Source organism: Panthera pardus, unplaced genomic scaffold, assembly GCF_024362965.1.
Source record: "Panthera pardus isolate Hobbes unplaced genomic scaffold, ASM2436296v1 HiC_scaffold_7, whole genome shotgun sequence".
Taxonomy (NCBI): Eukaryota; Metazoa; Chordata; class Mammalia; order Carnivora; family Felidae; genus Panthera; species Panthera pardus.
The window spans coordinates 46,709,080-46,733,448 of NW_026527002.1; the positions used below are offsets into that span (position 1 = coordinate 46,709,080).

Consider the following 24,369-nt stretch of genomic DNA (forward strand, 5'->3'; position numbering starts at 1 on the left):
CCTCCCTGCTCGTAGAGCCTTCCTCCCACCTCCCAGGTATCCGCTCCCATCCCACCCTTTGGCCGTGGGTACAACCTCCCACCACCTGGTGTGGTTCCCTCATGCAAGGACACTTGTATTTGCCACTTTACTGACAGTGGCCATCAGACCTTCCCTGCGCTCAGATCCCTGCCTGTCCCCTGCTAGGTGACAGACGGCTGCATCGAGGAACAAATCTTAGACATTCATGGCATACTGCTTTCTGAGTGCCAGAGTGGCCTTCAAAACCATTTCAGGCGACAGTCACAAAGTTTTAAATTGGTATTCTAGACAAATATGTGGTTTGGGATCAAAGGAAAACAAAGTGCTCATCAGGAAGGATTCCTGGTCATAGCAGAGCGAGCTATTTCTTTCCCAGGGTGACGTTCGCCACACCCAGTTTCCTCTACCTATATGTCCCAAAGACACCTCCCATGCCATCTGTCCCAAACTGATGGCACCATCATATCTTCAAAACCAGCTGGGGCACCTGGGTGGCTCAGTCGGTTGAGCGTCCGACTTCAGCTCGGGTCATGATCTCATTGTCCGTGAGTTCAAGCCCCGCGTCGGGCTCTGTGCTGACAGCTCAGAGCCCGGGGCCTGTTTTGGATTCTGTGTCTCCCTCTCTCTCTGACCCTCCCCCATTCATGCTCTGTCTCTCTCTGTCTCAAAAATAAATAAAAGTTAAAAAAAAAAATTAAAAAAAAAACAACCAGCTTCCCCTTTGTTCCTTTTCACAGGTGCTGGCAGCCCCCACGATTAATCAGATCTGAAACGGGTCGTTCATTCTTGATTCCCCCCTCTTCCTGAACACCCTGCCACCATTCAACCGCGTCTGCTAAATTTGGGGTGACCAAGTGCTACGGTCTGATAGGATGTGTTACCCCCAAATTGATATGTTGAAATCCTAATCTGCAGTGAGATGGTATTTGGAGGTGGGGCCTTTGGGAGGTACTTAGGCCATGAGACTAGCACCCTCACGAATGCAACTAGTGTTCTTATGAAAGAGACCCGACGAGAGAGCTCCCAAGCCCCCTTGTGCCATGTGAGGATACAAGAAGTCTGTGACCTGGAAGAGGGCCCTCACCTGACCATGCTGCCACCCTGGTCTTGGGCTTTCAGCTTCTAAAATTATGAGAAGTTTGGGGCGCCTGGGTGGCTCAGTCGGTTGAGCGTCCGACTCCGGCTCAGGTCATGATCTCACGGTTCATGAGTTCGAGCCCCGCGTCGGGCTCTGCGCTGACAGCTCAGAGCCTGGAGCCTGTTTCAGATTCTGTCTCCCTCTCGCTCTGCCCTGACCCTGCTTGTGCTCTGTCTCTCTGTCTCTAAAATAAATAAACATTAAAAAAAAAAATTAAAAAACAAAATACATTTGAAAAAAAAATTAAAAAAATAAAAATAAAATTATGAGAAGTTTCTGTTGTGTATAAGCCACCCAGGCTGTGGTATTTTGTTCGAGCAGCCTGAATGGACTAAGGCACCAACTGTCCCAGTTTTCCTGGGACTGAGGAATTTCCCAGGATGTGAGACCTTCAGTGCCAACATTAGGGAAGTGTCATGGATGTAATGTTCTAGGCAAAATTCTGGGAAGGACGTGACCCTTAAGCATTCGTATAGCAGTCAGTGTTGTGCCACATCCATTACCTCTCAGAATTTGGGGGCTCTTGTTAACATCCACTGCAAGTCTCTGCCTCTGAACTTAGGGGCTTCACCTCCCACCCCTGCCCAACCTCCGAAATCTCTGCCCACCTGCACGTAGATCAGAAGTGCTAGGAAACGGGGCTTCTGGGTGGCTCAGTCAGTTAAACGTGCGACTTCAGCTCAAGTTATGATCTCACAGTTTGTGAGTTCAAGCCCCATGTCGGGCTCTGTGCTGACAGCTCAGAGCCTGGAGCCTGCCTCAGATTCTGTGCCTCCTTCTCTGTCTGCCCCTCCCCCACTCACGCTTTGGCTCTCTCTGTCTCTCAAAAAGAAACAAACATTATGGAATTTTTCCTTAAAAAAAAAAAAAGCGTTAGGAAACTCTGAGCCTTGGAAGCAGTTCTCTGGAGTGGTGTACAAATGCCCTAGCCCCCTCTCTTTGGAAAATATAATTTGGAGATGTGTTATTTTACACCATCTCTCAGTTCCGCCACACATTTAAGCAGGTGATTCGCTGCCTGCCCCTCTCTCTGGGTCGCTTCCCTGCCGGCGCTCCCTGTACTTCTCAGATAAACTACTTGCCCCCCAGTCTGCTTCCGGGGAAGCCCAAGCAAAAACAGTCACCCGAGGAGAAGCCCTACATTGGAGCTTGTAGATCAGGACTATTCAATAGAGCTTCCTTCGCGATGTGAATGGTCTAGATCTTCGCTGTCCATAGCGAGCGTCACTGGCCACGGATGGCTATGAAGCGTTTGAAATGTGGCTAGTGTGGCTGATAGGCTGAATTTTCAAGTTTACTCAATTTTAACTAACTTATACTTTACTAGCCACATGTAGCTTGTGACTATCATATCGGAGAGCACACATTAGGGGTCAATCATACCTTTCTCTTTATAGAAGTAAAAAGTGTTTTGATTTCTTAAAAAACAAGGGTTGGGGATTGATAAGAAGAAGGGGTGTGGAAGAGGTGGGGTGAAAACCCCGGTTGTTGACAATTCCCTTTCCCCTGGGTCTGTGGAAAAAAGTTGTGTAGTTGGAGGATGATTCACTGATGCTGTCCATAAAAGATAGGACTCACAAATCATAGACTTACCTGCGTTAATTATAAATAAGGCTGGCACCCCTCAGGATGCTCTTAGGTCTTGTAATTAGTTCATATAAAATCACTCAAGTGTTCTCTCGGTAAAGTTCAAGCTACATCCAAGCTACTTTAGTACCTCCTGTTCTTTCAGCCACATGTTCTTAGAGACGAGGTTTCCCATGACCTTGAGTTTATTAGGTCACCATGAGAGGTTGAGAACGACCTCCTTGGCAGGCACGTTGAATACATCTTCCTAGGAGAGAGTGTTTGCTAATAACCATTTGTAGTGCTGAGAAAAAAATTAAAATCTCTTCCCAAAGTCAGGCTGTTCACACAAACCGAGGGCCCTTGTAATTATGCAGAGTTTTGTGTTGTGACCGGTTGTGCCTCTTGCTGTTGTTGAGACAGAGGATGCAGTATGGCGACAGGTAAGTGCTTGGGCTTTGGGCCACCGTGACCTAGGGCAGACACCTGACACTTCCTCTATGTGACTGTGACCCTTCGTCACTTAATCTTTCCCCATCTGTACAATGGGCATAATAGTTGTCCCGAATACCTGCCCCACTGCAGCGGTGTGAAAAGAGTAAACGAAGCAATGGAAGGAGAGGTCGGCACATTGCCTGGCATCCAGAAGGCACTCGGTAATCAACATCACCCTCACCAGTGGCAGCCCGCAGACCCGAGTTCCAATCCCAGATCGTGTGACCTTAGCCAAGTTGCCTAACCTCTCTGTGTCGCCATTTCCTCATTTTTAAAGTAGGGATGATCTCGAGCTTGAAGGATAGCGTAGAACACAGATCATTCGTAGGCAGTACTTGGTATGCAAATCGGTACTAATTGTGTAATTATTATTCTACCCTTTTCCCCCTGTAGTGATAGGCACATAGTGGAAGTGGAATGAACACTTTCTAACTTGATTTTTCCCTCCTCTGCTGAAAAATGCTAGGCCTCTTTGAAATCGCATTAGTGAACTCTGAAATTTGAGTTGCAGTCTATCAAGCTACGTCAAGGGTATTCCCTCATTTGACCTCTTGTTTTTTTCTGAATGTAGTCAGGGATAAATTTTGTATTTTATATGGCAATTTCAGTCAGATTTTTTGGGAGGGGGCTAGGAATAAACCAACATTATATGAGTACTCTGTGTCCAGCACTGGGTCCAGATTTACCTATATAATCTCATTTTGTCTTCATAACAATTCTTCGTTGTTCCTCTAAGGGGCTAGTCTCATACCCATTTCAAAGGTAGGGAAACCGAGGCAAAGGGTGGCCGAATGGGTGGTACAAGATCATACAGGGCAAAGCCATGTTTCAAAGCCAAGCTGTCTCTCTCCAGAGCCCCAGGTCTCTGGTCGTCTGCTATCTCCACACGATGTGAACTTTTCCTCTTCCTCAAGGGGCTCAATCCTGGCCAAATCTTGCTAAAATGGGTGTGGCCACATCCACTTAAGCTCTTCTGAGTGTCTCTGTTCTTTCCTCTCCTTGACCCACTAGATCCCAGCAGCAGTTCAGGCCCTGGTCTCCCTGCCCTCGAGGTCTAGGTGGACAGCAGCTGTCCCCACTTGTCACATCATGGCGGTAGATCCTGTGCTTGCTTCTCTGTGGTTAAAGAGCTCAGTGAAGCATATAATGCTATAATGGATTTCCAGTTGCTTTAGCTAACGTCCTAGCTCTGGTTTCCTGCTCTGGTTCCACTGCAGGCCTTTACCATTCTGATGGAGACCAGGTAGCACAGATTGGGGGGTAAGTGGTAATGCGGTGTGTGCATGCTGCAGGGAGTCAAAAGCAGGTTTTTGGTTCGGTCTAATCTCTCTTGTCTGTCTCTATCTCTCTGCCTCTGTCTCCAACAAACTATTACACAGACACAAATGTGTTGCAAAACTCCCCCTTTTTAAAAGCAAGATGGGGGCGCCTGGGTGGCTCAGTCGGTTGAGCATCCGACTTCGGCTCAGGTCATGATCTCGCGGTCCGTGAGTTCGAGCCCCGCGTCGGGCTCTGGGCTGATGGCTCAGAGCCTGGAGCCTGCTTCCGATTCTGTGTCTCCCTCTCTCTCTGCCCCTCCCCCGTTCATGCTCTGTCTCTCTCTGTCTCAAAAATAAATAAACTCTAAAAAAAAAAAAAAAAAAAAAAAGCAACATGGCGGCTCATTTCCAGGCTGCTCTGGTGGGTTGAACAATAACCATATATGGGCCAGATCCGGGCTGCATGTCACATAATTCACATTCTTGGCTTCTTGAGTCACTGTCATTATCTAACCTTTCCAGAGAGCCTGCAGTGTGTGGGCATGGATGGACAGGAAATCAGAGAAGCCCCATCTGTGTGCGCATCTGCTCGGGGACCTCTTTACCTGTTTCTGGAGAAAGAGTTTCACATTTGCAGTAACATGACTGAAAAATTCTTGCCTTACAATCTAAGGCCTCTTTAACTCTGGAGGGAACTATCAGAGGTTCCAAATAGAGACAGATTGTAAAACTGTTCTACAGTGAGAATCATTCTCCAAATCCGGTCTTCATGCCAAACCACTTCCTATTCCCTTTAATCTCAAAACTATTGAGACAGATTCTTCTTCTGCCCTCAGTCCAGCCCTCTTCAAACGGGAAGCACCTTTGGAAGCTTTCTTTTGGAAAGTTATCCCTACGTGGTGGAACGCGTCCCTGCCCCTCTCCTTATCTGTCCGTGTGCCCCCCACCCCCATCTTTGCCCCCTGGTTTGTGTAGAAAGCCTTAATAAGAAACAGTCTGTGAGAGTTTTCCAGGGCTCTGCAGTGAGGTGAGGTGGGGGAGCTCATCCCATCCCAATGGTCCCTGTGTGAGGTCCAGGCTTAGGGTTGGGATACCCACATTCTCCTGAGGAACTGGTTGGCTGCTATCCTAGGGACCCTGTCAACGAACTCTGGGCTCACGCACTTGAAGGCCCATGGGGCATTTCCCATGAGGAGCATGGGCTGGGTGGGCCACGTGACAACTGAGAGCACGTGTGTCCTTCAGAGGGGAGCTGTCAGCTCCAGCTGATGCTGCCATCTGGGAAGGCAGGCCCAGCATTGTTGTACCTTCCATATCTTCTGATTGTTTTTTTTAAAGAGAAGCCAGAAATGCTTTCGAACAATATGAAATGTCTCAATTTGTTAAGGTTGGCGACCATCCAACTGAAACATGAACAAATAGTACTGGAAGGACCCAAACAACATATCAGTGGGCCACATTTGGCCCACAAGCCGCCATTTGCAACTTTAGGCAAACCCTCCTGGCATTGACTACTGAACCCACATGCATGGCCTACACTTAGCAAGCCTAGAGGATGTTGTGGCATGCATTTTTTTACTCGATGGTATTTCAGTCTTCGTCTTCTGTATCCTTGTTTCCGTTTTTGTTTTTTCCATCCTCATCACTTAATCCTGTTGAATATTATCTCGTTAAATTGCATGTGCCACTGAAGAGAGCTTTCTGGAATAAGAAAGCGAAGTCATCCACTACTTGTCTGCAGCACGCCTTTCTGCCCCGTTTCCCCACGCCTGCCCGTTTGGACAGGTCTTCAGATGAATGCCAATTAGTCTAAGACAATCATAGTAACTCCACTCCTCTTGCCAATGACTGGGTTGGGCATAGTCATGTGACACACCTCTGACCAATGAGATGTAAGATAAAATTGGAGGGAAGGGGATGCACCATGGGAAAGTTTTCCTTGGTGAAAAATCTCCTGAGTTCCTGATGCCCTTGTCAGTCCCAGAGCTAGCAACCCAGGGCCTCCCTCCCTCTGCGTCTGGTCAGGTGAAATAGTTTTTCTTCATATTGAAGTTACTTTTGGTCAGGTTTTTCTATTGTTTGCTACCAAAAGCATCCAAACTGATACAGAAAAGAAAATTTCTGGGTCCCGAACCATGCTCCACTCAAGAGATGAGATTACTTATCTATCAGTGGGCCCAGGCTGACTGCCCCTTGAGGCCTCTTACATGGAGAAAACCGAAGACTCTGCCCTCTCTGCCAGGTACTTGGGAACAGATCACAGGCACATTCATTTGGCGACATTTACCAAATGCCTACACGTGCAACACTCACCTCCAACAACCATGTGGGTAGGGGCAGGAGGCACCAGATGTGTGACAACCTCACAGAATTCCAAAGATGAAAGCTGGAGGGAGTCCTTGCTTAAAAGGGCCAGGTGAATACATTTTCATCTCACAACCTCTCAGGATTCCCAAACTGTCAGGATTGGGCCAGCTTGGGCCTCCCTCCTTTCCTGTAGCAACATTTTAGCCTCTTCCTCTACCATCAACTAGAAAGTGTGGTTAGAGACACCGGGCGGAGGCGTCCAGGGCTTAGCCAGCCTTGAAGGGGCTGCAGTGAGGAGACGTGGAGGGTGTTCACTACATTCCACAGCGGCCACCCTATGGTCTGGGAGTCCTTCTCCCTAACTCTAGGTTCCTCCCAATACCTTCCATCTCCTGAACCCATTAAGGCCACAGAAAACCCTACGAGGAATGATGATAATACTAACAGCAGCAGTAATGGTAGGGATGATTAATCCCGAGTAGGACTGTGTGCGTCAGACCCTGTTCTAAGTGCTTTACTTCTATTAGCTCGTGTAACTCTCACAGCAACTCACGACTTAGGGGATAAGTTGTCCCCATTGTACACATGAGGGAACTGGGGCCCAAGTCACGTAGCTAGTCCCCTCACAAAGCAGGGATTCGAAGCGAGCGGGTATGGTTCCCAGGGCTAGCACTGTCCCACCCAGGGCTAATTGCGCCCACTGCTGGCGCGAGAAGAGGGGATAGGAAAACGTTTACTTCTCACTCTCTGCATGACTTGGATTTTTTAAAAAATCTTGAACATGCACTACTTTGGGCTGGTTACAAATATTAGACATGACAGCGACCACACACTCTTGGGAGCATGTGTCTAAAGACTGTACATCTTAACCTCTGACATGCTGCCCCTCGTACAAGCCTATGTGTCCCATTCCTCCAAATTTCTACCATCCTCCACACTGAGGAGACACTAGAAGAAGAGAGATAAAGGGTGGATTCTACAGGAACCATATGGTCCCCAGATAACCTTGGCTAGAGCACCTCTGACCTGGGGAAGGGGTGAAGTGGAGAATTAGTCAAGTAAAGATGCAAGGAAGGTGAACTTGGGCGGGGCATTTGTCTTCGCTCTTAGATTGCAGGGTTTATAGCATGAGGGTCAGAAGCCACTGATACGTTTCTACAAAGCGAGCATCTGATTTCTTGGGTAGGTGTCTTTCTTCATTTAGATGCATGTGCCAGTACTATGGCTATGTAACAGTTACCCCCTCAATTCGGTGGCATAAACAGCTACCCATCACGCTTATGGATTCTGTGGGTCAGAAATCCAGCCGAGGCAGAATGGAGATAACTTGCTGTGTCTGCTCCGCAGTGCTGGGCCTCAGCTGGAAGCCTTGAAGGCTGAGGGCTGGGATCCTCTGAAGGCTCGTTCACTTGCGTGTCTGGTGGTCGGTGCTGCCTGTTGGCCGAAGGTCTCAGTTCCTCTCCATGTGATCCCTCTGCTTGGACTAGTCTTGGCTTCCTCACTGCATGGTGGCTGGATTCCAGAAGTGAACGTTGAGAAGATGGCGGGGAAGGGAAGGAGAGAGAGGAAGACAAGCACCAAGTGGAAGCTTTACCCTTCTTGGGATCTAGCAGCCTAAGTCACACAGTTTCACTTCCGCCATTCCCCAGTAGTCAGCACAGTCACAGGCTCGTGCCTAGACTCAAGGGAAAGGAAAACAGACTCTACCTCTCAGTGACTGGGTGTCAGTCGCACTGTAAGAAGGACATGCTGTATGAGATAGATATCTCCATCTTTGGAAAACCATCTGTCCTGTCATATGAGGATGACAGCAGCAGTAGAATGTCAGGTGTCATCGACCAGAGAGACCACCCGCCCCTGTTATAGCTTTGAAAACACTCCTCACACTAGTTTTAACAATTACCCATCCTACAGGTGTGCTGTTTCAAAGGGGCACATGCACCCCCATGTTGATAGCAGCACCATCGACAATAGCCAAAGGATGGAAAGAGCCCAAATGTCCATTGACCGAAGAATGGATAAAGAGGATGTGGTATATGTATAATGGAGTATTACTCGGCAATCAAAAAGAATGAAATCTTGCCATTTGCAACTACATGGATGGAACTAGAGGGTATCGTGCTAAGTGAAATCAGTCAGAGGAAGACAAAAATCCTATGACTTCACTCATTCGAGGACTTTAAGACACAGAACAGATGAACACAAGGGAATGGAAGCAAAAACAATATAAAAACAGGGAGGGGGACACAACATAAGAGACTCTTAAATATGGAACAAACAGGGGCACCTGGGTGGCGCAGTCGGTTAAGCGTCCGACTTCAGCCAGGTCACGATCTCGCGGTCCCTGAGTTCGAGCCCCGCGTCAGGCTCCGGGCTGATGGCTCGGAGCCTGGAGCCTGTTTCCGATTCTCTGTCTCCCTCTCTCTCTGCCCCTCCCCCGTTCATGCTCTGTCTCTCTCTCTCTGTCCCAAAAATAAATAAAAAAAAAGTTGAAAAAAAAAATTTAAATATGGAACAAACAGAGGGTTTCTGGAGGGGTGGTGGGACGGGGGGTGGGCTAAATGGGGAAGGGGCATTAAGGAATCTACTCCTGAAATCATTGCTACACTATATGCTAACTAACTTGGATGTAAATTTAAAAAATAAAAATAAATAAAAATAAAATAAACAAGTAAATAATGCATTTAATTTGTTAAAAAAACAAACAATTACCCATCCTTCCCTTCCATCAGAGTCTTGTTCTGAGCCAGTTAATCTGAGAAACTGGTCTCTGTTCACGGATGCTAATGGGTTACTCATCTCCTAAGACCTAGTTGCAACAAATAGGGACCTGCTTTTTGGAGACATGATTACTTGGCCTAAGAAGTGACTTAATAATGGTCCCAGAAGAAGGGAGTGGGCACAACTGGCTCTCTTTTGGTGCCGCTCAGCTCATACTGGGTGGACAGCCACTTGTCTCTCTGAATGCCAAGCAAGGATCTGTATGACAGTTCAATTAGTGTAAGATTGCTAAGAGCAGGTACTCACGACATACCTGAGCGTGTAGAGGGGAGCACACAGAAGTCCTTTATCTTCTGGATCAAAGATGTTAACAATAATGGTGTCGAAGTGGTAGAATTAGGAGTAATTTTTGTTCTCTAATTTTCTCTATTTTCTAATTTTTTCATGAGTACGTATTACTTTTATTTTATTTTTTTTTAATGTTTATTTATTTTGAGAGAGAGAGAGAGAGAGAGACAGAGTGCGAGCAGGGGAGGGGCAGAGAGAGAGGGAGACACAGAATCCAAAGCCGGCTCCAGGCTCTGAGCTGTCAGCACAGAGCCCGATGCGGGGCTCGAACCCATCAGCCGTGAGATCATGACCTGAGCTGAAGTCGGACGCCCAACAGACTGAGCCACCCAGGCGCCCCTGTATTACTTTTATAATAAAAGAAAGAACATTTTTAAAACTTTCATCAGTAAGAGATAGGCCGACAGGAAACCTTGGCTCCAACCCTTCTCTGTCACTATCATTGTGACCTCTGCCAGGGCCCTAGAGAGACAGCTCTCTGACTTTGTTCAGCCAGGTGTCAATGTTGACACCATACCTAACTCCTGCTCCATCACGAGGTTGTCACGATTATCTCATGGGTGAGCAAATGCAAAACATTTGGAAAAGGCATTATTGCAAAGATACTATTTCTTGCTATTTGCCCTTTTTCCCCCTGAATAAGCTAGACTTCCCCCAAAATGATAAAAGTGAAGCCAAGTTGTTTACCCTAACATCCATGACCATTGTGGAGGCAGACGCCGAAATATAGGTTTCACAACATATTTAGAAATCCTGTGAAGCTCCTATCACAAATAGAATTTCCTTTAGCATTTTCTTCTTTGGCCTTCTCGACATCTATCTTACAACTCTATGCAGGACCTGTGAGCTAATAAATAATGTATTCAAAGAATTCTGCAAATCCAGAAAGGTCACCATTTGTACACCATCAGTCTATCAACAGAAATTTTTGGCTTAAAGTAAAAAAGCAGGTTTATTTTGGTGACTGGTGACTTGGAATACCAGCTGCAAAAAAGGAATGGGAAATGAAGACCTGCCACCTAATCCCTTTCCAAATATTCATTTAAAGTCCAACTTTCATCAGAGTGGGTGAGTCTTCATGGGTGAAACCTTGCCAGATGGATTGCTGGTGGGAATGCAAACTGGTGCAGCCACTCTGGAAAACAGTATGGAGGTTCCTCAAACAGTTAAAAATAGAACTACCCTAGGACCCAGCAATTGCACTACTAAGTATTTATCCAAGGGATACAGACAGGTATGCTGTTTCGAAGGGGCACCTGCACCCCAACGTTTATAGCAGCACTATTGACAATAGCCAAATTATGGAAAGACCCCAAATGTCCATCGACAGATGAAAGGATAAAGAAGACGTGATATATATACACAATGGACTATTACTTGGCAGTCAAGAAGAATGCAATCTTGCCATTTGCAACAACATGGAGGGTATTATGCTAAGCGAAATTAGTCAGAGAAAGACAAATATCATATGACTTCATTCATACGTGGAGTTGAAGATACAAAACATGAAAATAAGGGAAGGGAAGCAAAATAATATAAAAACAGGGAGAGGGGCAAAACATAAAGAGACTCTTAAATGCAGAGAACAAACTGAGGGTTGATGGAAGGGTTGCTGGAGGGGTTGGGCTAAATGGGCAAGGGGCATTAAGGAGGACACTTGTTGGGATGAGCCCTAGGTGTTATATGTGGGGGATGAATCACTGGCTTCTACTCCTAAAATCATTATTGCACTATACGCTAACTAACCTGGATGTAAATTTAAAAAATTAAATTAAAAAAAAAAAAAGAAAGCTTGCCAGATGGGTACATGAAGATTGGGAAAGCGGCATAACCTGCAATTGAGACGAGTTGGGTTGCTACAAGCCTTCATTAAGAACTGAGGGTATGGAGGCCGCTGGGTGGCTCAGTCAGTTAAGCATCCAACTTCCTCCTAGGTCGTGATCTTGTGGTTCATGAGTTCAAACCCTGTGTGACAACTCAGAGCCTGGAGCCTGCTTCAGATTCTGTGTCTCCCTCTCTCTCTTTGCCCCTCCCCATCTCATACTCTGTCTCTCTTTCAAAAATAAATAAACATTAAAACAATTTTTTAAAATAAAAAGAACGGAGAGTATGCACAGCCTGCCGTGGGTGTCAGCTCTGTTATGGCCTGGAGTCCCAGGCCCTGCCTGCCTCGTGGCACAGCTGAAGAGGTTAATGACCCCGCAGAGACTCAGGACCACTCACCACCAGCTCCTTGGATCCCAGAGCAATCCCGACTGAGGCCCTAAGCCTTGCACAGAAGCCCCGTCCTTGCCCCCAAGCTGGGAATGACTTGTATCGATGACTTCAGTCTCACCGGTTTCTTATGTTTCAACAGCCCCACTCTTCCCTCGTCCTGTGCCGTGAACATGACCTGCAACAGGCACTCTCACCCAGAATCCATGAAACAGACGATATCCCCATTCTCCCAATGAGGAATGTAATTTAGAGTCGTCAGAGGACTTGCCAAAGGCACACGCCAATGGCAAAGTCAAGTGTGCCCATCCCAAATCCCTTCCTTTTGGCCCGTGTGCAGCCCTGCGTCCCCAGCTCCCGCTGGATCCCCGGGGTGAGCTTCCACCCCTTCCTTCCGCCCTCACCGTCTCCGTTCAGTAGCACCTGTGTCTTCTCCAGGGCACGTCACTGTTCCTTCCTGTGTGCTGCGGGCTTGGCCGCTTCGGAGGTATAATCACTGGGTGTCAGGGAATTTGGTCGGGAGAAATTTCACCTTATCGGGAGAAAGGAACACTTTCATTCCTTTCTCAGCCTGAGCAAACACAGCTCACCACCGGGAAAACACAGTATTGGCCATTTCCCCTTCGCTCCAGGCCGTGGGATGCCCTCAGGTCTCTGACTTTCAATATCTGGCCTAGGATGCAGCCGGTTTCTTTCAAAATAAGGGGTCCTGTCTTTGGAAGATGGCACCCTGACCTCACAAGAGCTGTGCTAACCGTACTCAGAGCAACTCTCACAGTGAAAAGGTGAAAACCTCAAGCACAGAAAAGCCACCTGGATCTCTCCTGCTGTCCTTAAACAGGGTGGTCCGGCAGGGAAGTCTGATTTGTATTGTTTTCAAAACCTAACATTTTGTTTGTTTTCCATCAGGGTAGGCTAGTCAACAGTGAGCAAAGCCTTTCTTATGGCTAAGAACACAGGGAGAATTCTAAACCAGTTTTTAAAATTGAAAACGGACATCCGGCCCAGGAATCTTACCCTACAAGACAGAAATACACGTTTGCATGTTCTGTCTCAGTTGCTTGAGAAGAGGCTCCCGTATCTTGTGACCAAAGGCCTCTGGTCCCAGAGGCTGTGTGGCTCTGGTTCCTGACAGGCCTAGAATTCCAGCTTCTAATCTTTTGCAGACCTCAGTATGGACAGACTAAACTTGAAATGTCTGCAAAGGCACTACATGTGCTGGCTCTTTTCTGGGCTCAAGTTCATGCCTTGATTGCACGAACTGTCTTCCCTGGAGAGGCAGACTTATTCCACTCCAGCTCTTTAATCATTGTTTATACGAGGCTTGATCAAACTTCTGAAGGGCAATTGGTTTTAAATAAGCAGTCACAGGCTCAGCTGAGGTCTAAAAAATACATTTTCATTCTATTGTAGTGGCAGGATACACAGAAAATTGCACGGGGATCAGAGAAAGCAAGAGAGGAGAGGGTCAGCTCAGGACAGGAAGAGAATACATGTGTCCACAAATTACATAATCTACAATTACGTAATACATTAGCAAGTAACACTCTAGGTCCCAAACTCTCTGGGAGGAAAAAAATAATAACTTGTTTTCCTCTTCCCTTGTCCTTTTCTTCCTTCTCAACAGTGAAAATGAGTTATGATGCAAAATCATATTGCTCTAAACCTGTTATCAACACCCACCCTTGGAGACAATATTAAACAAGCAGAGAATGACTATTCTCCATTTAATCCTCCTGTAACACCGTTACTATAACTACCACTACTAAGTACGACATCCGGATAGGCCTTCTCAGATTACAAAACTCTTCTTATTCCATTTGTCACTCCAAAAAAACTCTGACTCTTTGTTGCCATGATCCTCACTTCGGAGATGAGTCAATCCATCAGTTTCTCACTATGTAGACAGGAAAGGTCCAAATCTACACTCTCTGATGATACTGTGGATTGGGATTTGGGGATGGCTGCCCCCTCCGTTTCTACCCTTAGACCCTCTAGAGAGTGACTAGCACACAGTGTGTGAGTAGTGGCCACCAAATTCTGTCTGGTCATCAAATTGTTGCAGAACAGTCTTAAACCTAGAGGTTTAACACTACAACCTCTTTCTTGTATGTCACAATTTTGTAGATCAGGAATTCAGAGAGGACTTGATAAGGTGGTTCTTCTGCCTGTGGTGTAGACTGAGTCATTCGGTGGTATTCAGCCAGAGTGAGCTGGTCTGGAAGATCCACGACAGCTTGCTCACATAAATGGTGCCCTGGCAGGGATAGCTGGGAGGCTGTGGCTTTCTTCCTCTCCCAGCAACCTCCAGACCTCTCCATGCAATCTCCCCAGCAAGGTTGTTGGACTTCTTACCTGGAAGATTAGGCCTCCAGATCCAGTGTTCTGGGAGACAGGAAGTGAAAGCTGTCTGACTCTTAAGGCCTGGACACGGTCAAAGCAGTACCAGACCCTGCCCTGATTTGAGAGGGATGGCAAATGTACCTAATGTTTGCACAACCCCATAGAAACCACACAAGTCCAAGACTGAAGCTATTTGATGATGATATCTCAATAGTTGTCTATGGATACTCACAGTTTTGAGCAATTTTGATTCACAAGGGAGAAAATGCATATTGTCTGCTTCGGGGACCACAAATTTCTACCCTTCAACAAATGACCAGCTTTGGATTTCCCAGAGTACAGTGTATGTGACTGTCAACTGGCCACCCCCAAGAAGACTAAAAGAAGAGAGAGTTCTGGGGTGGTTTATGAGGCCTGGATTTTCAACAGCTCGTTCCTTCCCTTAAGCAATGCCCAAATCCTGATCCCCTGAACCTGTAAATGTTACTATATATGGCAAAAAAAAGAGACCTTGCAGATGTGTTTAAATGAAAGATTTTGAGATGGAGAGATCATCCTAATGACCTGTGGGTGCCCAACATGATCACAAGGATCCTGATAGTAGGAAGGCAGGAGACCAGGGCGGGTAGCAGGAGATGTGATGCAGAAGCAAGTGGTCTGAGTGATGTGAGGAAGGGACCACGAGCCAGGGAATGTGGGCGGACTCTAGGAGCTGGGAGAGGCAAGGAACGCATTTTCGGCTAGAGCTTCTAGAAAGTACCAGGCCTGCCAACATCTTGATTTTAGTGCTGTAAAATTCATTTTAAATTTCTGATCTCTAGAACCATACCGTGATAAATGTGTGTTGTTTTAAGCCACCGAGTTTGACCAATGTGTTACAGTAGCAGAAGGAGACTAAAACCTTCCTCTAAAGCATAGCTAAGAGATTACAACATCTCATGGGATTTGTATCAACAAAGGAGTCAACCTAATAAATAAAATATAGCAAAATCTTCTTCTGCCCAGAGAGAAGTTACAATTTAGCATTCTACCCTCGACTAGATCCCTGTTAATGCACTGCACTCTTCGATTTACTCTCCCTTCCTTTCTAAGGGGAACGTCTTCCAGGGAAAAGAATGAAAACTAACCAAGAGCTAAAGACCATCTTCTAATGACCGAGGGAAGGAAGAACAGTGGATTTTGTTTTTGTTAAATAACACTTCTAAACTCAAAAGAGTGGTTTGACTGGGTGGGGGAGGGTATCTCTTTTAAGAACAAGGCCATTAAACATTTAATGCATTTCTTAAGAATTATCTGAGTGATTCAGTTGACTTTTCACATCAGAGAATAGAGCTTAACTAATATCTTTTTTTTTTTATATAGCGAAATACTGTTGGGGATTTATGTAATAATGCTTATTTGCTTTTGATGAGTACTTAACAGATCACTGTGAATTTTAAGGCTCATAACAAGTAAGCTTGTCTTTCCCTCAGAGAGCAGGGAAGAGAAGGCTTATCCAGATCCCACCCTAAGTCATAAGCCACTTGCCTTCCTCTAAACCTCTCAAGTCACTGTCAATGTTCTTACCTAACTTCCTGCTCCTCACCCAACAAGAACTGGGGAGTTGGAAGTGGGTTAAATGGAAAATGAATACGATATTTGCCCGTATCAAGGAACAATTTGGTCTCAGTTTAAGCAAACTGACCTTCAAGACAATAGGGAGGGGCGCCTGGGTGGCTCGGTCAGTTGAGCGTCCGACTCTTGATTTGGGGTCAGGTCATGATCCCAGGGTCGTGGGAGTGAGTCCTGTGTTGGGCTCCTAATTGAGCATGGAACTGCTTAAGAGTCTCCCCTCTCTCTTTCCCTCTACACCCCCACTCAAAAGTTGAAAAAAAACCAAAAAAAGACAACAGGGAAATATGAATATGAACTACTGTGGCATTAGGTGATAAATGCATGGTGAGCGTGTTGAAAATGCTATCTGTTAAAGATGTGCCTCTGACATATTTATGGGTACCATGACATGTTATCTGAAACCTACTGTACTTCCCTATCCCCGGCTCCTAGAGTTATAATGACAGATGACAACCTGTTGAAGCTGGATGACGGGGTCCCTGGGGTTTCACTTTACAATTCTTTCTACTCCTGTGTGTGCTTTGAATTTTCTATGATTAAAAATAAGGAAAAAGAGAACTGTGACCTTGGGCCCCAGGACAAATACCATGGAGATCTCATTACAGAGGGTTCTCTTCTCTCTCTCTTTTTTTTAACGTTTATTTATTTTTTGAGAGAGAGAGCATGGGCAGGGGTAGAGAGAAAGGGAGACACAATCTGAAGCAGGCTCCAGGCTCTGAGCTGTCAGCACAGAGCCCGAAGCGGGGCTCAAACCCACGAGCCGTGAGATCATGACCCGGGCTGAAGTCGGATGCTTAACTGACTGAGCCACCCAGGTGCCCCGAGGGTTCTCTTTAGTATGTCTGTTCTCAGCCTAGATCCTCCCCTCGCCTCCTTGAGCACTTCAGTGTCTGAGGGCAAGATCTGCCCTGGAGCACGAGTCTCAGGAAGGTGCATGTGGCGAGCCATTCCTGGCCAGCATTTCAGACGAGGGAAAGACAACCTCCAGCTTGTCTGAAAGAGAAACAAGGAAATGCTCTCCAAGACAGCTCACTGTTGGGCACCAGTGGAGATGGGACCCATGTGTCCCAAATGAGACAGAATCAGGGTCAGCAGCTGAGGGCTGGAGTCCATGAGGCTCCCAGAGCACACCTGGGCCCACTCAATAGTTCCAGAATCTAGTCCCGAGAGCCCCTTTCCCTTAAAGATTCCCCCTCCCCATTTATTTATTTATTTGAGTGTGGTTGACCCGAAAGTTACATTAGTTTCGGGTGTATAACATAGTGATTCAACAAGTTTGTAAGTTAGGCTATGCTCCCCGAACTGTAGCTACCACCTGTCACTATACAATGCTCTTACAGTGTCACTGGCTTTACTCCCTATGCTGTGCCTTTTATTCCTGTGACTCATTCATTCCCTAACTGGAAGCCTGTATCTCCCTCTCCCCTTCACCCATTTTGCCCACTCCCCACGCCCTTCCCCTCTGGCAGCCACTGGTTTGTCCTCTGTGTTTAGCCTGAGACTCTTGATGAATTCCAGAGCAGAAGGCGGAGAGGCAGGGAGTTAGGTACAAGGTCAGAGAGGTGCAGTTGTAGGAGAAGCAGCTTAAGGTGGTCACCTGGACAGCAGAAAGCGTGCTCCCTACCTTAAGACAGGTGGTAGGAAAGTCCTCTGCTCCCAGGTAGGGCACCCAAGTGTACTCACATAGGGGTAGGAGAGGGATCCTTTCTAAGATGATTCCCGGGCCCGGAGGCCTGGTAGGGTCAGGTGTGTTTTCTGGCTGGCCGAGCGAGCTCAGCCGCCCAGCTTGGCTGGACTTCAGGGAGCCGCCTGGGACAGTGTCACCACCGGTCCAGTCCCAACCCAAGGCCTCCAGGATGCAGCCCGCCATATGTCAGTCAGGCAGCAGCGAGAAGAGTCGCTGACACCTTTCTGAGTCCTATCATGGAACCCTTTTCATTCAGTTACAGGAAAATACTCTACCAAGGGGCATGATTTTCTGCTGAGGTATTGAGAGTCAATGGTTCTCAACGCCGGCTGGACATTAAGACCACCTGGGAGAGTTCAAACCCCCAGCGCCCCGACCCTGGCCCTGACCAATTAGGTCAGCACACCTCAGGGGTGCTGAAAAGCTCCTCAGGTCATTCTCAGGTGCCCTGGAGGTTGGAGACACATTTTGTGAATCATTCAGGCCTCTGCTCACCTGTCACCCCACAGAAAGGCTTTCTCAGACCAGCCCACTGAAAGAACCTGCTTATTTTCTCTTCCGAGTATGACTGATGACTGAGATTACGTTATGTGACAGATTTATTTGTATGTTTTCATCGTCTCACGGGCAGTGGGCATCATTTAGTCATCTGCTTCGCTCACCCCCATACCCCCAGCTCTGAGAACTGCACCTGTCACACAGGGGACACTCACTGGAAGGTTCCTGAATGAATGTATTAGCAGGAAGCAGTTTTTATACGTTTTAGGATCCATTGACGGCTGTGGTGGATGCATAATGTCTATAAGACTGCAGAGGAGAGGAGAGTGGATCAGAGTGGAGCCTCGCCCTAACTCCAGGCTTTGGAGGAACAACCTCCCTGAGGTTGTCGAGTCCCTCGACGTTACCGGTAGATGGCCCAGCAGAGTGTGGTGCACAGCGCCATCTGCTGGATAAAACAAAAGCGGGTTTGTTCTAATGTCCTGGTGGGTTGTTTCAAAGCGGCTCTCCTTGGAAGAGAGCAGAAGGCAAGCCTCATCCTCAGCCCATTCACCAGTTTGAGTGAAGCACCACGATGGATGAGTGTGTGTGTGTGTGTGTGTGTGTGAGAGAGAGAGAGAGAGAGAGAGAGAGAGAGAGAGAGAGAGAGAGAGAGAATGGAGACAATGATTGAGATTTTACCGTGGATGAAATTGTGGGTGTGTGTGCATGTGTGGACAATGATGAAGATTGTACCTAAAGCACAAATGCAAAACCAAAACCCGCCACTCCTTTAGGATTGATCCAGGCAGCGAAGAATCGCTGGGTCCGTGCCAGGAAAGTCACACCTAGGAATCTTCAAGTAGCTCTCAAAAGTGAAAAATGCCAAGCTCACACTCTGTGGGAAACACTGCTCTCTCGCCCCTTTCCACATCTGTTGCTCTGAGGCCAGACTGAGGTGACCCCATAAAGGGCTAATTGATGGTCTTTGATCAATTTCTTGGAGCTAAAATGACAGAGGGCCCAGCTGTTAGAAGATTCCAAGTACTTAAGCGGGTTTCCAAATGCTTACCGCATGTTCGGTAAACTTCAGACTAGTTTAGTATTTTTTTTTTTTTTAATTTATTTATTTTTGAGACAGAGAGAGACAGAGCATGAATGGGGGAGGGGCAGAGAGAGAGGGAGACACAGAATCGGAAGCAGGCTCCAGGCTCTGAGCCATCAGCCCAGAGCCCGACGCAGGGCTCGAACCCACGGACTGCGAGATCGTGACCTGAGCTGAAGTCGGACGCTTAACCGACTGAGCCACCCAGGCGCCCCTAGTTTAGTATTTTTATACCATAACCTGATCTTTAGAAGGACAGTTCAATAATCTCTCAGTCTCCCTCAGACAGACAGACACATACATACCCCTCACTTACACCCACACCCCCCCCATATACACACCCCTCACACACACACACACACCCCACATACACACCCATCACAAACACACACACCCCACATACACACCCCTCTCTCACTCACACACACACACACACACACACACACACACACACCATACAGATACACACAGGATTTAATATACTTAGAAGTTTCCTTAGACCCTTACAAGAATATTTATTTCTATTTCAACTTGAAAACATTGGATAAGGCCAGAAATAATCTCTGGGGGGAACAGAGATTATTTAACCAAGAAGGAGAAAGTTAATTTAATAGAACCTTCAAATGCACAGGAGGCATTGATTAGAGAAAAACAGGACTATGATGCGTGTGCGCTCGTCATGCCATGTGGAGGCTTCCATGTTATGGGGTTCTGTTCAGGGACATCACGCTACCCTGTGTGATAGCAGATCATGTGACAGAATTCTAAGGTCTACCGAAAATTGTTATGCCAAATATGGGCACCAGCTGTTCTCCAAAGTACAGAGGTGATAACAAGAACAAGAACAACAAAAATCAGCCTACGGTGTGGCTGGAGAAGCTGAATTAAACAGCAGGATGACCTTCCCAACAGTGAGATACCATATTCTAGACCAAGTCATGGAGAGAAGCTCTGAAATACCTCTTCTGTGAGTCTTTTCAATAAGTGACAGATACTCATTTGAGATTTCTGGAATTGAAGATTCTCAGGAATTGGAGGAAATGAAAAAATAAGTAAACCCGGCAGTCATTCAGCGAATATTTAACGAGTGCCCAGTCTATGTCAGGGCCAGTCCTGGTCCCTGGGGGGCATGCAAGCCTGTGCATGACCCAGTCCTGGGAGCGAGGCATGTGGCCAGTAGGCACTAACCCCCCCCAGGAGAGGCTGCCTCTCATGGGCATGCCCAGGTTGTCCTTGACCTGAGGCTGGAGAGATGGGTCGGATTTTGTTTGATAGGACAGCTGAGAGGGAGATGAGGGGGTGTGACCAGGCCAAGGCAACAGTGGGAATGTAGACCCAGACCTAGGAATACACAAGTCTGGTCTAAATTTAGGAGAGTGGGTCGTGTGGCCTGGAGGAGAGATATGTGGGGCTAGGTGGGGACCGGTGAACTGGGAAAGGTAGTTGTGGGTGACCACGAAGGCCAAACTGAGGAATCCGGACTTTGTTCATGAGCAACAGGATGTTAATTATGACCTTGAAGATGCCAGTGGTCAAAAGGAATGCTGTGACTCACATACATTCTGAGCCTGGGTGTTGGTCTCATGGGTGTCCCCTCTGTGTCCTGAACATCTGGGTACAGGCACGGGGGAGACCACCGGGTCCTCTCTGGGAGAAAAGGCAGCCGTGGCCCAGGAAGATGCCACCTCCCTCCAGACACGCTTGAAACCCAGCTCGGAAGGCATAATCTGAGCAGCATTGCCTTAAAGGGTCATCAACGAATTTCTACTTTATGATGTTTGTAAATTACAATCTTCTACAGATGATAACCCTCTATTCCAGATACTAAGAGGTCTATAAATATCTTGCTATTTTTCGGGGCGGGGTGGGGGGTGGGGAATACCTCCAGCCTTGGTATTTTGAGACTGGTTTATTTCCCTTATTTAAAATTTTTGCCTACACTCTAGTTGCTCCCTCTGATCGGCCTACTGCTATTTGGAGGCATTTAAAAAACTGAAGTCCTGGGGCGCCTGGGTGGCTCAGTCGGTTAAGCGTCTGACTCTTGGTTTCAGCTCAGGTCACGATCTCATGGTTTTGTGAGTTCAAGCCCCACGTCGGGCTCTGCACTGACAGCACGGAGCCTGCTCAGGATTCTCTCTCTCCCTCTCTCTCTCTCCCCCTCCCCTGCCATTGTCTCTGTCTCTTTCAAAATAAATACATGAGCTTTAAAAAATAAAAAATAAATAATAAATAAATAACTGAAGTCCTTCCAATATTTCTGGGACAAGAGTAGCAAAGTAGTTAAAGTTGGGCTCTTGAGTCAGGCTTCCTGGGTTCGCATCTTAAAAACAAATTGTGGGGGTGCCTGGGTGGCTCAGTCGGTTAAGCATCCGACTTCGGCTCAGGTCACGATCTCACGGTCCGTGAGTTCGAGCCCCGCGTCGGGCTCTGGGCAGATGGCTCAGAGCCTGGAGCCTGTTTCCGATTCTGTGTCTCCCTCTCTCTCTGCCCCTCCCCCGTTCATGCTCTGTCTCTCTCTGTCTCAAAAATAAATAAACGTTAAAAAAAAAAAAAATTTAAAAACAAATTGTGGGGGCACCTGGGTGGCTCAGTCGGTTAAGCTTCTGACTTCAGCTCAGGTCATGATCTCGCAAGCCAGTGAGTTCAGGTCCCGCATCCGGCTCTGTGCCGACAGCTCAGAGCCTGGAGCCTGCTTCAGATTCTGTGTCTCCCTCTCTCTCTGTTCCTCCCCCACTCACACTCTCTCTCTCTCTCTCTCTCTCTGTCTCTCAAAGATGAATAAATGTTAAAAAAACAAAATTTAAAAAAATTGTGGGCATATTACTTACCCTCTCTAGGCCTCTGTTTTCTCATCTGTAAAATGAGCCTAACAATGGTCTTACTACCTGATAGGATTGTGAGGATTAGTGACCTAACACACGTCAAGTGATTACAAGTGCCTAACACAGAGTCAAAGCTCATACATGCTCCCTTTATCACTTTGCGTCCTGTACCTGGGCCAGAGTCTGCCCCTCTTTGGTAACAGCTCACCTGGAAACAGCACACCTGCCTCCTGATTCCTTTATTTTTATATTTTTTATTAAGTTTATTTATAACTGAAATAAATAGAGCTGGGGAGGGGCAGAGAGAAAAAGGAGGGCAGAGAATCCCAAGCAGGCTCCAGGTTGTCAGCACAGAACCCAACGCAGGGCTCGAACTCAAAAACTTGAGATCATGACCTGAGCCGAAACCAGGAGTTGGACGCTTAACTGACTGAGCCACCCAGGCACCCCACCTGGCTCCCGATTCTTGCGTCAGGAGCCTGCCCTTGTGTGGCTCCTGCTACCTTCTGGCCCTCAGCTCCTGCCCTCTCCCTTTGCCTCTGTACCCAACAGTACCAGCCTCTGCTAGAAACGTGCACTCATGCATGCTTCCATGGTTTGGGGCGGATATTCCCAGGAATTTGTACATCTCCTCTCCGTCACTCAAACCCAACACAGGCGTCACCTCTTCTGTGAAGACAGCTCCCTCCCCACACTACCCTCTATCACGCCCCACAGCGCCGTCTGCTGTCGTGGCCTGGGCCTTACTCGCATTCCTGTTACCACGCGCACGGCGCTGATGGGTAATGGCAGCTTCACAGGCCTGAGACCCAGTGGACACCTAATAAAGGTTGGCTCACCTGAACCAAATTGAGCTTAGAAGATCCAAATTGGAGCTCTAGGCGTGTCAAAGATGTCGTCTCGGGCAATGTGAGGTGGGAGTCGGGGACACCCAGACCCAATCAGCAGCGTTCCACAACGCTTCTGGCTTAGTTAGGGACTCCATAGGCCTGCAGGTGAAAGAACAAGATAAATAAGAGCAAACACGTGGAGCTGGTAAATACAAGTGTAAATGCTGAACATGGGATGGGGTGAATTCGAGGCTGGCGTAAGGGAAGCTAAGACTTGGATTTGAGGAGAAGGTGGAGGGCGAGGCAGGCAGTGTGGGCACGGCAGCGCCTTCGAGAAACCCGACAGTCCCAGAGGGAGGACACACACGCCCTGTGCGGGTGTACTGCCTCCAAACGAAGCCAGGTGAGGGTAGGGTTTCGAAGTAAGAATCACAAGGGGAAGACTACCAGACATTCTTGGGCAAGGGGCCTTCATAATACAGGTCCTGTTCTGCTAGTTTTTAAGTGCTTTTAATACAATCCTTTAATAATTATTTATACAATGAATAGCAAGGGAGGAAGCGAAACACAGAAGAAAAAAGATGAGCTACGGACTCAAATGGACACCTGTGTTTGAATCCCAGCCCCACTACCGGCTAGTTCTGTGACTTAGGCATGTTCCTTACCTTCTATATGCCTCAGTTTCTTCAGCTGTGGACTGGAGGTGACACATGCTTCATTTGGGGGCAAGGTCACTTTTACGAAAGGTATAATTTACATACAACAAAAACTTACCAATTTTAAGTGTTCAATTTGATGAAGTTTGTTTTACACATATAATTGTGCAACCACCACTGCGGTAAAGATGTTGAGCATAATCACCTTAAAAAGTTTCCCCCCGGGGGCACCTGGCTGGCTCACTCAGAAGAGCATGAGAGTCTTGATCTTGGGGTTGTGAGTTCGAGCCCCACATTGGGTGTAGCGGTTACTTAAATAAATCATGAGGGGCACCTGAGTGGCTCAGTCAGTTAAGCGTCTGACTTCGGCTCAAGTCATGATCCCAAGGAACATACAGTGTTATAATCTTTGTGTTCTATTCTTTTTTCCCCCCGACTTGGCGTAATGCTTTTGAAATTCACCCACGTTGTTGCTATTATCAAGAGTCTCTTCCCGGCCAGTTCAAGTACAGTGGTCTTTATAATGAATTGTCACAACCAGTTACAGGTTTCTTTCTTTCTTCTCCCCGCCCGCTGCCTCACTTGATTAGCCTGAAGTAAAAATAAAATAAATAGTTCATTCCTTTTTATTGCTAAGTAGTTTTCTATTTTGTGAATATTATGCAATATATTTGTCTGTTCACCAGTCGATGGACATTCAATTCCAGTGTTTGGCTATTATGAATAAAGCTAGTACAGGCATTTGTATATAGGTCTTTGGGCAGAC

At 47.1% G+C, this 24,369-nt stretch overlaps 1 long non-coding RNA gene across 5 annotated transcripts in view; it reads right to left on the reverse strand.

The window, feature by feature from the left end:
* LOC128775258 (uncharacterized) overlaps window positions 1-23,474 on the reverse strand; it is an 85,523-nt gene extending 62,049 nt beyond the window's left edge. For 3 of the 5 annotated variants that reach the window (XR_008419874.1, XR_008419873.1, XR_008419870.1), the window contains exons 1-2: window positions 22,957-23,474; window positions 12,474-12,601 (exon numbers count right to left, since the gene is read on the reverse strand). This is a non-coding gene — a long non-coding RNA (uncharacterized LOC128775258). Of the gene's footprint in view, window positions 1-12,473; window positions 12,602-18,404; window positions 18,657-22,956 lie in introns of all 5 variants that reach the window. The other 2 variants (XR_008419871.1, XR_008419872.1) reach the window with 2 other exon arrangements.
* Window positions 23,475-24,369: the final 895 nt, after the last annotated feature.